This window comes from Vicia villosa, linkage group LG6 (assembly GCF_029867415.1).
Source record: "Vicia villosa cultivar HV-30 ecotype Madison, WI linkage group LG6, Vvil1.0, whole genome shotgun sequence".
In the NCBI taxonomy this organism is placed as follows: domain Eukaryota; kingdom Viridiplantae; phylum Streptophyta; class Magnoliopsida; order Fabales; family Fabaceae; genus Vicia; species Vicia villosa.
Window position 1 is genome coordinate 21,558,223 of NC_081185.1, and position 16,887 is coordinate 21,575,109.

General features: G+C 32.4%; 1 pseudogene; it reads left to right on the forward strand.

Annotated features, from left to right (window-relative positions):
• Positions 1 to 1,019: 1,019 nt before the first annotated feature.
• Positions 1,020 to 5,020, forward strand: LOC131613347 (oligopeptide transporter 1-like; annotated as a pseudogene).
• The last annotated feature ends 11,867 nt before the right edge of the window (positions 5,021 to 16,887 follow it).

Sequence of the window (16,887 nt, forward strand, 5' to 3'; positions counted from 1 at the left end):
ATAACAAACAAAAGGTATTGTGATTTATCTTTTGTAACCTCAGCGTATACTTTTTTGTTTCTGCTTAATGCTTATGCAATCTCTCTATTTATTTAGGTTCCCAAGGTCTTTAATTGTGTAATGCAATCAAACACAACGCAGTTTACCAGTATTTCAGAAACATCGAGCAAGGACGTAAGCTCCTAATGAGAAATATTTTCCATTTGGAATAAGTGAAATTCCTAGGTTGAAAACGTAATATATTGCTTTATTTTGGAACAGGGCCTGACTAATATTTGCTCTAGAAGAGGAGGAGATGTGTACAAGCACAATCACTCAAATTGGCTTCAGACAGTCCCTTCTAATCTTGAAGCAATCAAATTCAAGTTTGTTCCTATTTCATCACTTCTGACTAGAAATCCTGGAAGTGGCTATCTTAGTGATGCAATCAATTTATATTTACGTTGTACGTTATTCTCACACACTATAGTCTACTGCATTTATCCATATCCAATGTTGATCTGTTACAATTTATAAACTTTTGCCACGGTGTAGATAAGCTCCAGAATAAAATGCACATAATTTGAGTATCCATAGCCTATCTACAATCAGCACTTTAATATTCTTAGCACAACTTTAATGACAAGTAGGTTACTTGTGATACTCTTTTCTAATTTGCTTGTTGCTTTGCCGATTTTTGTGTTGTTGGTTTAATGTTAAGTTAGAGAAAAAATGTTGCAGCCAAGATCGAGCTAAAGCTGTGGATATTTTAGTGAAGGACTTGAAAGTACCCTTGAAAGTATTTTTTTTGTTTGTTTTTGTTTTAATGGTTTTGTGACATTTTTTAAAATGATTTTGTAGGCATAATGAACAGCTATCTAAGTATGGGGATACAAAATCTGCTAGAGGAATAATGCTTGTCGAACTGAAGAAATGAATTGTAGGTTGATGTTACTAATGCTGCTTCTGATAATGAGATTAGACTTTCTGCTTCTTCTTCTAAAACGAATTATTTATTAAATGATCACAATCAAATAAAGATGGTTACTGGAGCAGTTAACTCACCCTCTCAAATGAAGGTGGTTAATGTAAAAAGAGGCCTTATTGATACCACCCCTCCATTTGAATTTGTCAAGGAAGTTGTTTCTAAGTTTGGAGGAATTGTTGATTGGAAGGCTCATAGAATCCAGACTGTGGAGGTATATTTGTCTGCATTTTTTTTCTGTGATCATCATTTTCAATTTACACTCTTCACATTTCTTGCATAAATTTTCAAATCCTTCTTAAAGTCTATACAATATCTATTAGAAAATAGGCAAGAGGCAAATGTTGTTATGGGGGAGAAAAAGAAGACCAATTGTCTTCACTTTAGTATCAAATTGGTTATCCGTGGTAATTTTTGTAGTTATGCTACAATTGCAATACTAATAGGTTAAGAGGATTGCTTTGGTGACTGTTTGCATGTTGGTGTGTTGATAATAATCATGTGAAGTCATATGACAACCTAAGTCACATGGTAGGGCTAATTAGTAATTACACGTTATGAGGCATGCACGCATATAGCATAAAAGAGACACTGTTATTTACTGTAGATTTTGTCAACGCAATTTATGTAGCATATCAATAGAGTTGCCTCAACAGAGTTGCCATTTTCATGCTAGATCTTAAGATACAAACTGTCATTTTCTTTATACAACAGTACACATCTTTTTCTATTAACTTTTATCTTAAGATACAAATTATCCTTTTTTATATACAATAATACAAGTATTTTTCCATTAACTTTTTTTATGTTTGCCTGAATAGACAATTGTGAAAAGTATCCTAAATCAGAAAACATAGCTTTTGAGCTATTGGTTTTCACTTTGCCAATTGGTGTCATTCAAGCAACAACAAACATGGTAAGTTTTTCTTTCTTAACCCTCAGGCTTGTCTGTAAGGGCCCCTAAAAAAGGAAGCTAAAACATGTTACTACTTTTTAATACAACAACCTGGGCTAAATGTGATCACAAAGTTGATCATTGGGTACCTTTACCCCGAAAAGCCTCTTGCTAATGTTGCCTTCAAGACTTACGGATACATCAGCATGACACAAGCACTTACTTTTATTCGTGAGTTCAAATTAGGCCACTACATGAAATTTCCCCCGAGATCTATGTTCATAGTACAGTTGGAAGGAACCGTGGCTGGTACATGTGCAAACTTTGCCACATCATGGTGGCTTCTAACAAGTATTCCAAACATATGTAACGCAACATTGTTGCCAGAAGATAGTTCTCGGACTTGTCCCGGTGATGATGTGTTTTAGAATGCTTCAAACATATAGGGAGTAATAGGACCGCAGAGAATGTTCACCAAGGATGAAATTTACCCTGGAATGAACTGGTTTTTCCTCATCGGTTTACTTACGCCTGTTCCGGTTTGGTTCCTAGCTCACAAATATCCGAACCACAAGTGGATTGAACTCATCCACCTGCCACTTGCTTTTGTAGGTGGCGCGAGTATACCACCAGCTAGAGCCGTGAATTATCTTTCATGGGGAGCTATTGGAATTTTCTTCCATTTCTATATTTACAAAAAGTACAAGATGTAACACCCTTCTAAACCCTGCGGCAATTTAAATAAATAATCAGAGTAAAAATATAAACACAAAGGTGCCACAATTATTTAAAACAAATAAACTAACCATGGTCAAAGTCATGCTTCATTAGGAAACGATTTACCAAAACATAATCATGTTTATCACAGCGAAATAAGAAACATCGTCAATACAACCAAATGGAATTATAATCCAACACCAAATAAAATAGAGTAATCTCTTAAAACTCAATAACTATTGTCCCCCAGTGTTACAAGATCAGAGCATGACCGACACGACCCAACATAAACGAATAAACTCTACGAGTCATCCTCACCGAGCACTAATGCCGCTACTCCTCAATCTGAAAATGACAACATGTAAGGGTGAGTCACATTCTCAATTAGTAAATATTATGCAATTCATAAGAAACAAGCATCATAATATATCGTTCACCCAATCATACATATTCAGATTCACAACTATTATTCATCAATACGTACAATCATAGATTACACCACGTAACACATAAATTCATCCAATCATGATATAACAGAATGCATATGACACAACTGACACTATGCATGTGGTACCAATAAACCGTGGAATCAATCCACCTGACCGATCTACGCCTCATCGAGATACGGCCCACCGACACAATTTCTGCACAATGGGAAATATGTCCACCATTTGATCCAAACTTCACCGGGATCCATCACCGAATGCATATGAATGAATGGACACACATATCATACTTAAAAACATCATCGATCACGATGAATAACTCATCTCAACACCACATCACCAAATAAGTATGTACATGTTTCCAACATCATCCAAATAGTCATGCATTCATCACAATCATAATAATAATCATAGCCAATTCCTCACCACATCAAATACATTGTCATACACATTTCACATGCACACGATGTTTAAGTCTCAACAAGTAATTAAATCGAGTTTTAAAGAAATAAAGTCGAACACTACCCATATTCCTCATTCATCATATAAAACATTTAATTACTTGCACAACACCCAAAATGGCACTAAGAAAAGATTCACGGATCAAAAGATACGCCATTTTAAAGTTTTAGAAAAATTCTCGCACAACAAGGTTCGCTCAGCGACGCGAGGCAGAAGCGAATTCCTTCAGACCTCCACTCAGGGGACCTCTAGCGACGTTAGACAGAAGCTAACCAAGTCGAGTCCTCCGCTCAGCGGACCCCCCTCCGCTTAGCGGACCTGCGATTTTACCAAATCTCAGGTCTGCGACAGACCCTGCGATTCCATCTATTTCCAGTCCAAAATCGAGTTTAAACAGCATATACAGGCATACAACCATCATACATTCAATCATACACCACCAAACATCATTTAGACTCATTATTAATCAAATAAATAGTTCACACAATTTTCATCCATTCAAACCAAATTATCACACCCTAACCTAACAATCCCAATATCTAATTGAACCAAACCATACATCAATCTACCTATCCCTTAAGACCACATAAGAGATACTAAAAGGAAGAGTCCCCCATTACCTCGATGGATGTTCTTGAAGGTTCCCTTCTCCCCCTTCTTCTTCTCTCCTTTGCTCTTTCACGTGTTCCTGAGGCCGAAAAAGGCGAGGGGTGGTTGCACCGCATGGAACACCTGAGGCCAATGGGGGCTAGGGTGGTCGCCACATCAGAACGAGAGGGATCCGGAGGCTGTGCAGGGATGAGACTGCATGGTTGAAAGATGTCTTATAAGGATTGATAGGTACTACCTATACTAACAAGATGCATCTTCTTTTCGGTAGCTCATTCCATAAGAACTCCACAGTTAAGCGTGCTTGACTTGGAGTAGTATTGGGATGGGTGACCTTCTGGGAAGTTTCCCAGGAAGCGTGCGAGTGAGGTCAAAGCATGCTGAAAAGACCCGTGTTGGTTTGTGGGGCCAGTCGATCATCCCGAAAGCAGTCTGGGGCGTTACATTCTTCCCTTTTCTCCCCAAATGGCTTTTTTCTTATTTTATGAAAATAAAATAAAAATGAACACAACTTAGTAAAAGGCCTAACCAAATAGCACCCCTCTTTTACTAACATTACACCATAAGCCCAATTATTTTCTTCACAATTTCTCAATAATCCAATATTCTCTTCTTATTCATTTACTCCATTATTTTAAAAAATATTCATAAACTAAATTTCAATTAAATAATTAACTAAAATTCAATTTATCTAATAATTTAAAAATACGGGTGTTACACAAGACATGGTGGGTTAGACACACTTACATTCTCTCAGTTGCGATGGATGCTGGTATTGCTTTCATGGGTGTGTTACTCTGTTTTCCGCTTCATTATTACAATATCTCTGGTCCACCTTGGTGGGGTCTTGACGAAAGTGATCATTGCCCCTTGGCTACTTGTCCTACTGCTCCTGGTATAAAAGCCAAAGGATGTCTTACCTTTTAAACTCCATAGTTGCATTCTATCTTATCATCATTGGTCATGAAAATGTACACAAAGTCTCAAGAATAATTAACCAGTGTTGTTAATCGCGGAAAATAATTGATTGTTCAAAGTGCTGCTATTGTAGTTACTTAATAGCTAGCACTTTGTTCAAATCCATTTCATTATAGCTGCTATTAGACAACACTGTAGTTAACATGGACTGTGGTTTGTAATTTCCATTTTTTCCAAGTTGTATATAAACATTAGAAAAGGTGAATAATGGTGTACAAATTGCAAAATTGTTTCAATAAACCATTTCTTTTATTCTGTCCATTGAATTTTTCAAGCAGGTCTTCTATTACAACAAGCAAGTAATCTGTTTGAATCAATTTACAATTGCCAAAAGCATAAATTTTAACATCTTTCAAGCAGGTTTTTGGTGGGCCTTCTCAGGCTCCATCACCATTTAGATGTAAGTTTAAGGTATATATATATATATATATATATATATATATATATATATATATATATATATATATATATATATATATATATATATATATATATATATATATATATATATATATATATATATCATAAACATACCAGTCAGATCCAATCACCAAGGCATAGTATCTTGCAGCACTCGGTCACTAAAGTGTTAAGAACTGCGTTGGCATCGTCATGTTGAAGAAGACTATGAAACAACTCGGCATTAAAATATTGAAATGGAGTTATTAGTTTTAAGCCAAATAATTGATCTTTCCCATTTTAACCCAAATTTAATCTTTTACTAATACCTTTTATTTTTCTCAATCTAAATGTGCGATATATATATATATATATATATATATATATATATATATATATATATATATATATATATATATATATATATATATATATATATATATATATATATATATATATATATATATATATATATATATATATATAATATAAAATAGCGAGAATTAAAATTAAAATTTTAACGGCTCAATTTCATCAAAATACGAAATAATATAGTAAGGATACACACGAGTACTTATATGGTACGCGTATATGGTACTGATATTAACATATTTAATTAAATATTGAATAATAACAAGAATATGTTATCAATGGATTTAAATATTTTTATAGATAATTCCAAAACAAAATTATTTATATATAAGAATAATTATACGATTGATTCAAATATTTTTATATATGGAATAATATATTTGATTTATAAATTAATTTTAATCAATTAATATTAACGGGAACATGAAGTTAGTGATCAATATATTGAATATTAACGAGAATATTAAATTACTGATCAAAATAGTGAATATTAACGGGAACATGAAGTTACTGATCAAAATATTGAATAATAACGGAAACATGAATCTACTAATAACGGGAACATGAAGTTACTAATAAAAATATTGAATATTAACAGGAACATGAAGTTACTAATCAAAATATTAATATTAGCGGAAACATGAAGTTACTGATCAAAATATTGTATATTAACGGGAACATGACATTATTGATCAAACTATTGAATATTAACAGAAACTTAGAGTTATTAATTAAAATATTGAATATTAACGGGAAACGATGTTAATACATTGAAAGTAAATGTGACTAAGTTTATTGCATTGGACAATTGATACTGTGTTGTGTATTCTTTATTGATCTTCCCAATTCTTATTGCATACTAATAAAATAACACTTCATTATTCTTTTATTTAAAAACAATAATTTCTTTGTATTATGTGTTATAAAACAATTGCTTTAAAATTGTTTTATTTAATTTCCATATTCCCCCAATATTAGCATGCCTGAATGAGTACCCGTACAAACACTTATAATTTTGATACTACAACATATATATTTTATTCTTTATCAATTTCATTTTTAATTTTATTATGTATCTTTACCGAACGAAATACATCATAATAATAATTACATAAATTTTTTTTTCTGTAAAAAAATACAATATTGAATAAAATAAAAGTGCCAGAACGGATGCTGTGGGAACGCACGGATATCACACTAGTAGTCACTTATGGTAGGAATTGAATGATAAGTTTTTTATTGTCGTTCTATTAATATGTTCTTTTCTTATAAATATCGTTTTGTTTGAATAAGTAAGCAAAATAAATTAATTATTGAAGGAGAAATTAAAAAATAATACATTATTGAAGAATAAAATAATTATTGAAAGAAAAGTTATATTTTTGAAGTTAAAAAAATATATATTGAAGGATAAATTAATTATTGAAAGTCCGCCCCACCAAAATCCGCCACCCGCCAAAGCTTGCCCCGCTAAAACCTATCTTGCCTATTCGTTCAGTCCGTCTCACCTTAAAGCCGCCCTTTTTTAGTTAATTACAGTGATTCCAATTCTTGATAATTTTATTTTATACAATTATTTGTGTGTATATATATATATATATATATATATATATATATATATATATATATATATATATATATATATATATATATATATATATATATATATATATATATATAAGTAAAATTTGTTTAAAAATGCTTTTATAAAAAAATGTTTTAAAAATTAAGTGAAAATTTTAATTAAAAGGTAAAAAAACTACATTAATCTATTAAAAAATGAAAAAAATTATAAATAAAAAATAGGCGGGCAAGTCCGTCGCCCGCCATCTTGGCGGGGCGGGCATGATTTTTATGCCCGTTTTACTTGGCGGGCTTTTCCGCCCTGCTCGTTTTTTACGGGCTTAAGGCGGGACGGAGCAGACGACCCGTTTTGCCACCCTTAGATATAAATGTGTTTTTTTAACAAAAATTATTATATACCAAACATATTTCATATATGATTTTATGAGCTATTAACAAACCATCGTAATAATTTCATTTAATTTTAATAATAATTTAAAGGAATATCAATGTTTTTTTACAAAAAAAAATTATTATATACCAAACATATTTCATATATGAATCTATAAGCTATTAAAAAACTATCGTAATAATTTGTTTATTACAATTGTTAATGTGAGCACTTTATTTAAATTTTTGGTATTTTTTTCACCTTATTTTAGTTTTAAATTTGAAGAAATAAGTAATAAAAATGTGATATACATAATAGAGATTTATAAAAATTTTAAAATACTATAAGGGTTTGTTTGGTTGGGGGTTTTGGAGGGGAGGAGAGGAAATTGAAGGTAATTAGATTCCCTCCAGAGTAGTTTTTCAATCCTCCCAAATTGAAGGGATTGAGAGGGGAGAGAAAGTAGTTATGATAAGACTTATTTTTGTTATATTGACAAAATTACCTTCACTTCTTTGTTACAATCTTAAATTGTCCTTAGTAAATATTATAAACTAATTTTTGTCCCTTTATTAGAATTCGTTCGTATATTTTTTTGGAAGCGGATACGGTATGCATGTCTAATTTATACTACCTATACTACCTATTTTATTAGTTAGAAGAAACATTTGGGACTGTAATTAATGATGGTTAAAGAAACAATTAAAATATTCAAAAGATTTAAATCAATTTGAATTAAGAAAATTTATGCTGCAATAATTACATTATTTCACAATATTAATTATTAATTATGATAAATTGTGATTTCTTTTTCCATCCTGCCTAGGGTTGAGAATAGGCTGGGTCAAGTTAGACTTTTCTAAGCATGAGCCTGACCTACTAAAAAATTTAAAGCCTAAACTTGGCCTGTGGCCTATCATAGTCTTATTTTTCCGGCCTGAGTCTGGCATTTTCGAAGGCCTTATTAACCTGCTTAAAAAACCTATATCATTTGAACAAAGGCAAATAAACCATTCAACTAATGTTTAAATATACTAGAGAATCAAAATTACAATGAAGCTAAATGTTTATTTACATTGACTTATTTGAGATTACAGAGTAGCATAAGTTTTGTGAACTTATTTGTTTAGGAGAACTTATGAAAATACCTTATGTCATTATTCATAAGGGGTTTTTGACTTATTTTCACAAGTTCTTCAAGATAACTAAATTTACTTTTCTATTTTAATATAAAGTACAAAATACAATATAAAAAATAATAAATTTCCTGATCCCTCATGGAGTCACGAAACAAAATACAGGAAGGAAAATATGTAACAGGGGCAATGTACAATGAGCTTCGAGGTGATAACACTCAGATGCATTGGAGGAAAATTCGGTTTACGAACTATGCACGACCTCGAGCGATCTTCATGTTATGGATGGCTCTTATGAGAAGGCTCCCCACGAGGGACAGATCGCACAGGATTGTCATGAATGTGGAAAAACATTGTTGTTTCTGTGAGTGTGAGAAGAGCGTAAATTATCTGTTTTTCATTTGCAGGGAAACCAGCCCCATTTGGAGGGCAGTACTCCAATGGCTTGGCATGAGCAGACAACCTATGAGATGAAATGATGAAGCTGAGTGGATGGTGTCAGAATCCAAAAAGAAAGGTCTCAGAAGTCAAGTCCTAAAAATGGCACTAGCCGAGACGGTTTATGCGATATGGAGGAGTAGGAACGACAGGATTTTCACTCAAAAGGAGCATAATTAAAGGATCTATGAGGAAATTATACATAATGTAAAGATTCAGAGTAGTTTACATAAGAAATTAAGCTTACATATTACACAATACGCTTAATTAAGTCTACTTTGTAATATCGGGATCCTCGCGATCGGTATGTATGAACTTTTTTTTGGATAATGAGAAATTATTGCTTTGACTCCAAATTTTTTTTATTCGTATTTATTAAAATAGGTCGGCCTAATAGACTTAAAAGGTTTTTTATAGCCTGCAGCCCAACCTATTTAACTAAATAGGCTTATAAAAAAGCCTGAACCTTTTCTACTTAAAAAAAGCTCGTCCTGATCTTGGCCTGTGTAGGCCGTAGACCTCTGTTAGTTGGCCTGACCTATTTCCACCCCTAATCCTGCCTAAGAAGAGTGATTCTATATTCCCCTTATTTATCTCAACCACTTATTCTTTCTTTTTTTCCAATAAATTAAATGTGATTTAATTATTAATTATAATAAATTGTAATTTAATTATTAATTGTGATTCAACCAAAAATAAAATAATGCAATTCTATGCTATCGAGTGGTATTAGATTGATCATTTTTTTTATTCCAAGGCTTTTTTTTAATATTTAAAAACTAACTTCAACTCAAAAAAATAAAGATTTTTTTAATCTCCTTGTGCAACCTTCTTTTAAAATTTAACCTATTTTTTCTTAACCGATTAAAGAGCCATGCCCATATTTTTTTACCTTTTAATTATTCATGATTTTGATTTAGCTTGACATATTATTAGAATATTTTATCATATATTAAATTTAATTATAATATTTTAATAATGTTATCGATATATTTATTATATGATTATATTTATTATATTTTAAAATAATTTGTGACTCAATTATGTGATAATATTTATAAAACTTTTAATAGAATAATAAAAACTAAAAGTCGATTTAGAAATTTTAAGTTGAAACAAAATATATATATATATATATATATATATATATATATATATATATATATTTTAAAATAATAAAAACTAAGAACTGATTTAAAAATTTTAAGTTGAAACACATTATATTTTAACATTATTGTATGTTTAATTTATTTTAAAAATAAGTAAATAAATCATTATTAAATAATTTATCTATAGTATGGTTGAACATTTGATTTTTACTGAATCATTGCCGAAAAATAATTTACTATAAAATATTTAAATTTTGAATAAAATATATATTCCCCGTTTTTTTAGCCATTTATTTTTCTCTCTTTCCAATAAATTGTGATTTAATTATTAATTATTATTAATTATGATATTCCATCTAACCAAGAGTATTATTATTTGTAATAAAATAAATATAATTAAATATTTTTTTATCTATTAATTTGAAATCAAAATGAATCATGTAAATTCTTACTATAAAGACTTAAGTATTTTTTCTTGTATTATGTCATAATATTAGGTATAATTGTTTCATCAAGTTTATCACATTTTTTAAATAAAAATTTTATAAAAAAAAATTCATAACTAATTTAATGAATCAATTTTTATAGTACAAAAACTATCTTGTCAAATTTGTATTGTCCCGTGTTTTTTTTATCAAAAACAAATATTTGTAAATATTTTTTATATAACTAATTACATTTTATCAAAAAATAAGATTATTGTTTTTTTATAAATTAAAATTTTGATTTAATTGCCATCTAATTTCTTATTGTCATCCAATTTATATTTTCATATTGTTATTAAACTATTGCATTTTCTAAAAAATAATATAGCCATTGGTGGTAGGAATTGAATGATAAGTTTCTTATTGTCGTTCAATTAAGATTTCCCTTTATTATAAATATTATTTTGTTTGTATAAATGATCGGTCACCATTTCTACCTAATTTCTGTCATGTATTCGGTCTAAATTTGTCGATTCGGTAACACTTTGATCAATGTTTTATTGTTTTTGTTTAAGTATCTCTTGTTTGATTGCTTTTATGTTTACTTTGCATTATGTTTTAATTTAAGTTATTTAGATTCTTTTGAGGACGTTTGGTTAGTTATGTACAGATTTCAGGTTTGAACAAGTCATCTTAAGTGTCAAAGCAACTATGAAGAAAGGAGAAGCAAAAGAAAGATGAAAATTCAAGGTTCTGGGGTCTAGCACGGCCGCCCGTTCTTCCAAGTACGGCCCGTGTCAGATGAAAAACTCTTTTCTCCATACAAAATCCAGGGGGACAACACGGCCGCCCGTGCTTCCACGCACGGCCCATGTCAGGACTGCTGGGAGCAAAAATAAAAAATAAAAGAGCAACACGGCCAGTGCTTCCAAGCACGGCCAGTGTTGCTGAGAGCGTGAAAACTTCCAATTTTAGGGCTTTTTCATTAAATCTCCACCTTGAGGGCACTTTAGACATTCCATTTGGTTGAGATTTGTACCTAGACTATTTAGATGAGTTTGAGAGAATTAATTTGGGGACTTTTGCATCATATGATAGAAAAACCACAGAGGAGAGAATATAGCTTCATCAAGGGTTTCAGAGACGGAGAGATTCAACGGTGAACACCATTGAAGATCAAAGTTCCCAATTATCTTTGTAATGTCTACATTCTTTACTTTGTCTTTCTTGAATATTATGAGAGGCTAAACCCCCCAATGCTAGGGGGGTGGTCCTGATTTGATTTATGTAATGACTCTGAATTCTTGATTTCATCAATATATTGGTTTATGATTTTCAGTTAAATTATGCATGTTCTTAATATTTTCTTTATCGGTCAAATAAGGATTAATCTACGGCTAACAATACATGACTATAGTTGTTAGGGTTTTTGCATAATTTGATTATAGTAGATATCACCTAGGACTAGGAATACCCTATAATTACCACATAATCTTGATTATATAAAAGCTTGGTTTCAATTTAGGTTCCTGAGGACTTAGGATTTAGGTTGGAAGACCAAAGGTTTCCTCACTAAGGACTTAGGAGGAAACACCCTAAGGATGTGGTAACTGAATGTTATGAACTTGTTGAAGAGATATTAATTCTGAGTGTTACATGCCAAATTAACCACTCACCCTAGCATCTCATATATTTGATAACAACAATCAATTTATTTTCTCTTTAACTTTTCTTTGCAAGGATTTAATCCACCAAAACCAAAATATTAGTTTTTGTTCAATTGAATTATATTTTAAAAATCTGAATTTCCTACGCAGTCCTTGAGATCGACATTCGGGGAATTTCCCCTATTATTACTACAGAGGCAAAAATAGTACACTTGCTATTTTTCCGATCAAGTTTTTGGCGCCGTTGCCGGGGACTGCCAAAAGACAGATTTTTAACTTAAGTTCAATTGAAATTTTGTTGCTCTGCGACTAAAATTTTATTTTCTGCACTTTTTATTTTTTTTTCCTTATTCTAATAATTGCCTAATCTGTTTTTGCGAGGTAGAGCCTCAGCTGAATTTCTTTTTGACGTAGAAATCGAAAGAACTTTGCACGCAAGGCGCAAACAAGCTCGTCGAGAAAAACTGGGATCTGAAGAAGAGATTATTTCAGTTCATTCTGGTTCAGATTCTGAAAGTGAAGGAGAAGTCATGGGAGAGAATCTGTAACACTCCTTTTTATACCCCAAAATATTTAACATATAATCAGAGAATAGCATGCATATAAATCAGAAGGGTGTCACATCGATGCTTTTAGAAGAACTAAAAACCTAAAAAAAACTGACAGCATTTATCTACACAACACAACACACCTGTGTCATACCCCAAAATTTACCCGTCCTGATTCACATCTTTTAATTTATTAAGGGTGTTAAAAATTAGGAGCCATAGGGTTTAATATACCTATTATTAAACTCGCTCTCCTATAAAATTCCCTTATAAATTTGTTTAAAATAAAATGAGGCGTGGATAGCAAAAATTGAGATCCATTTGATCTTAGGCCCATTTGTTTCATCTAATCATTTTTGTTTTTTTATTTCATTTGTTTTTTGTTTTATCAAATATCATTACTTGCTAACTATAAAGTTATTATTAGAATTATTAGTCTATTAGGGTTGCTTAAATAATTTAATTATTAATACTTTGGATATTATTAGTATTATCTTGAGTATTATTGATTATTAAGCTTTATTAACTAATTAGTTTACTGTTAGTTAATTAAGTATAATAAAATTATTAGGGTTTTTTGTTGTTCATGGATTGCTGTTCGTTTGGGCCAAGAGAAAAAAACAAACAAGAGTAAGTGGGCCATGGGTCGGTGAATGGATCAATGGGTGAATCAAAGTGCTGGACCGGGTCAAGCTGACCCGAGTCCTGTTCATCTCCCCCTTCCTCGCGCCGTTTCGTCCCCAACCAAACCCTAATCTCCATCAAGCATGCCCAGGTCCATAGTGTGAATCGGAAGCGGAATCAAATCCACAAATCAAAGCAGAAGTGAATCCAAACTTAACAAAAATCAAATCAAATTCTTATTAATTAACAATCAAATAACACATTGAATGAAAGGCGGAATCTAAACTAATTTACAAACAATTTGCAAAACCTAAAGGAATCAAATCTTCCCTAATCTAACTAAACCCTAAGTGTATAAGAAGAGAAGAAAAATTTAGAAGAAGGGGGTCGGCGAAAATTTTTCTGGAAAGAGACTTTGAAGCCGCCGCGAGCACAAACCCTGAACCCTTGAATCTTCAACCGTACCTACAAACAGAAAAGAAGGAGAGGGATTAGGAGCAAATCGGAGCTAACACAATCCAGAGATCAAGATAAAAGGTACCAATTTGAACTTAGCTTAGGGTTCGGTTGATTGAATACATGTGAATTTTCGTTTGATTGTTGTTGTTTTCTCTGGAAAATCGTTGAAGAGGGTTAGGGTTCACATAGTTTAGGGTTAGGGTTCATGCTATTGGGGGATTGTGGGTTCGGAAGCAATGAAGGTTTGAAGGTTCCGGTTGAGTATCAACCGGAAACCTGGGTTTGGTGGTGGTTTAAGGTGGGAATAGGGGTGATTCACGACGGCCGGTGGTAATTTAGGGGTTATTTTTCTGGGGTTTTGTTTAAGGGTGAGGAGAGAAGTAGAGAGAGTGAAAAACGAAGAGAGAGAAAAAGAAAAGGAAAAAGAGAAATGGGAGAGGGAAGATATGGCTTTGTATCACCAACCGTGCCCTCGGATGATGACAAGTGGCCCTCCCATGGCCACTTGTCTGCAATAATGGACATGATCCAATATGCCATCCATGCCATGCGCTCTCAATGCCAACACATGCAGACCCTTTGATCTGTTTGGATCTCGATCCAACGCTCCACACTTGAGTACACAGCGTAAACCATACACGCGCACCACACTTGATTCTAACGGACCCAAACCTTTATGGGCCTTAGCCCTTACTATTAACACACCCTCCAATTATTGTCCTCAAGTAAAATACACCCCCTATACGAAATAAAAAAAATGAAATTGATTAATTAATTTTTTTTTGTAAACTCTAATTATGTAATTGTTTGTTCTTTTGAATATTCAATCTAATTTCCTCCTCGAACCGACTAAATCCATTAGTCGTATTAGACGAGAAATGACTTATAATTATTTAATTTATTGGTGAATTCTAATTTAATTACTCTTATTAATTCTCTCCTCGACCCGACTGAAGCTATCAGTCGCTTTAGACGAGAGATAAAAATACACAAATTAAAATACATTTTAATTTGCTGCCCGCGATGATTAATCTATCGATCTGAGCAATCAGCAATGCCCTTAATCTGTTAGCTATACTGATCAAATCTATTGATCACCGCATCTAACAGTGCCATATTAAAGCAGGGTTGTACGCCCAAAACCACATCTAAAACACTAAACCACGATACTACGGATTTACATCCTTTCAAACATTGCGATGTTCACAACTACGATAAGGTAATTCAAAATACCTTCGAACTTCGCATTTCAAAACAACTTCAAACACCTCCATAATCAAATTCAATTCTAAGGCGTACAACCCTGTGCCCGAACTACGTTGACTCTGATTCTCCATAAGGAGATACGTAGGCACTTGGTAACAAGGCGAGTCTCCCCCCTAAAATCTCAATTCACTTAAAATCTCAATTTTGCCCTTTTCACTTCCTTAGCTATTAACCTTACCTTTTGCCATAAACCCTTATCTTTGCAATGTTAGCCTTTAGGAAAGGGTTGAGGGTGCCTAACACCTTCCCCCAACCTGATTATAATAACTTACCCCGAATCTCTAAACTGCGTAGGGTTTCCTATTCGCCCTTCAGAATAGGTGGCGACTCTAAAAGTCTAATTTTTAGGGCAGGTTGCTACAACCTGGTCATATTAATAACACTCAATATAAAATCACAATTTAACCTGGATATGCATTCACAGCGGAAAATAAGATACTCATGTGATTCATAATGATTCATGTCCCATACTATAATCATACATCGACTAATAGTCTCAATTCAACATAAAGTATAATCAAAAGGTTTGGCTTATAAGCCTCTCAAAATGACATGTAACCGATAAATAAGTTCACAGATCATAGCATAATACATACGCAAATATAACAGGAGTTCAATACACCTAGTATACCCAGTGTTACATGACCAGAGCATCGACTCACTACCTAGTCTCCAATAACCAAGGAAGAACCTCCGGCTAAGTCCCGCACGCGCTACTAAACTCCAGAACCTGCTGTTTACGGTGATTTCTGGTAAACAACCGCTAGTCTTCCAAACTATAATAAATATGATTTGGTTACTCGCAGGATCGACTAGATTGATCCTAGGACACATAGTCAAAAAAATTGTTATCAATGTTCATTCGAACCATAGTCATGATTCGTCTTCGTTAATAAGAATTGTTTTGAATAAAACGAGTAGTCTTGACAATCACTTAGTTATACGTAAGTATAATTTTAATGAAAGGATAAGTAAAATAACATATGAAACGAAAGTATTGTTAAAGCATAAAGAATCTTAAAATGCAGGAATGTTAAATACTTCAAAAGTAAATGACATGGAAGTAAAAATACAGAAATGTAAATGGCAAGAAGTAAATGAAATGCAATAATACTGAAAGATATTTGAAAACGAAAGAGAATACACATGTATTAAAATGGTGGTGTCATACGTACATTTTCTCAGTGAACTCTTTCTCTTAACACTTGATACTTGAGTAATATGTGAGTGATTTGTACAAAATGAACACACAGAATCCTAACATTAAGACTCCTATTTATACTAATTTCGACCTTAACGGCCCTACGCTAATCTAATGCCACGTTTCTCATAAGAACTCCAGGGACGCCATCTGTTATTTAGACAGTTACGAAACCGTCTTCGAATTTCAAATCTTCCCGCCTGAGTCCTTCTTCGACG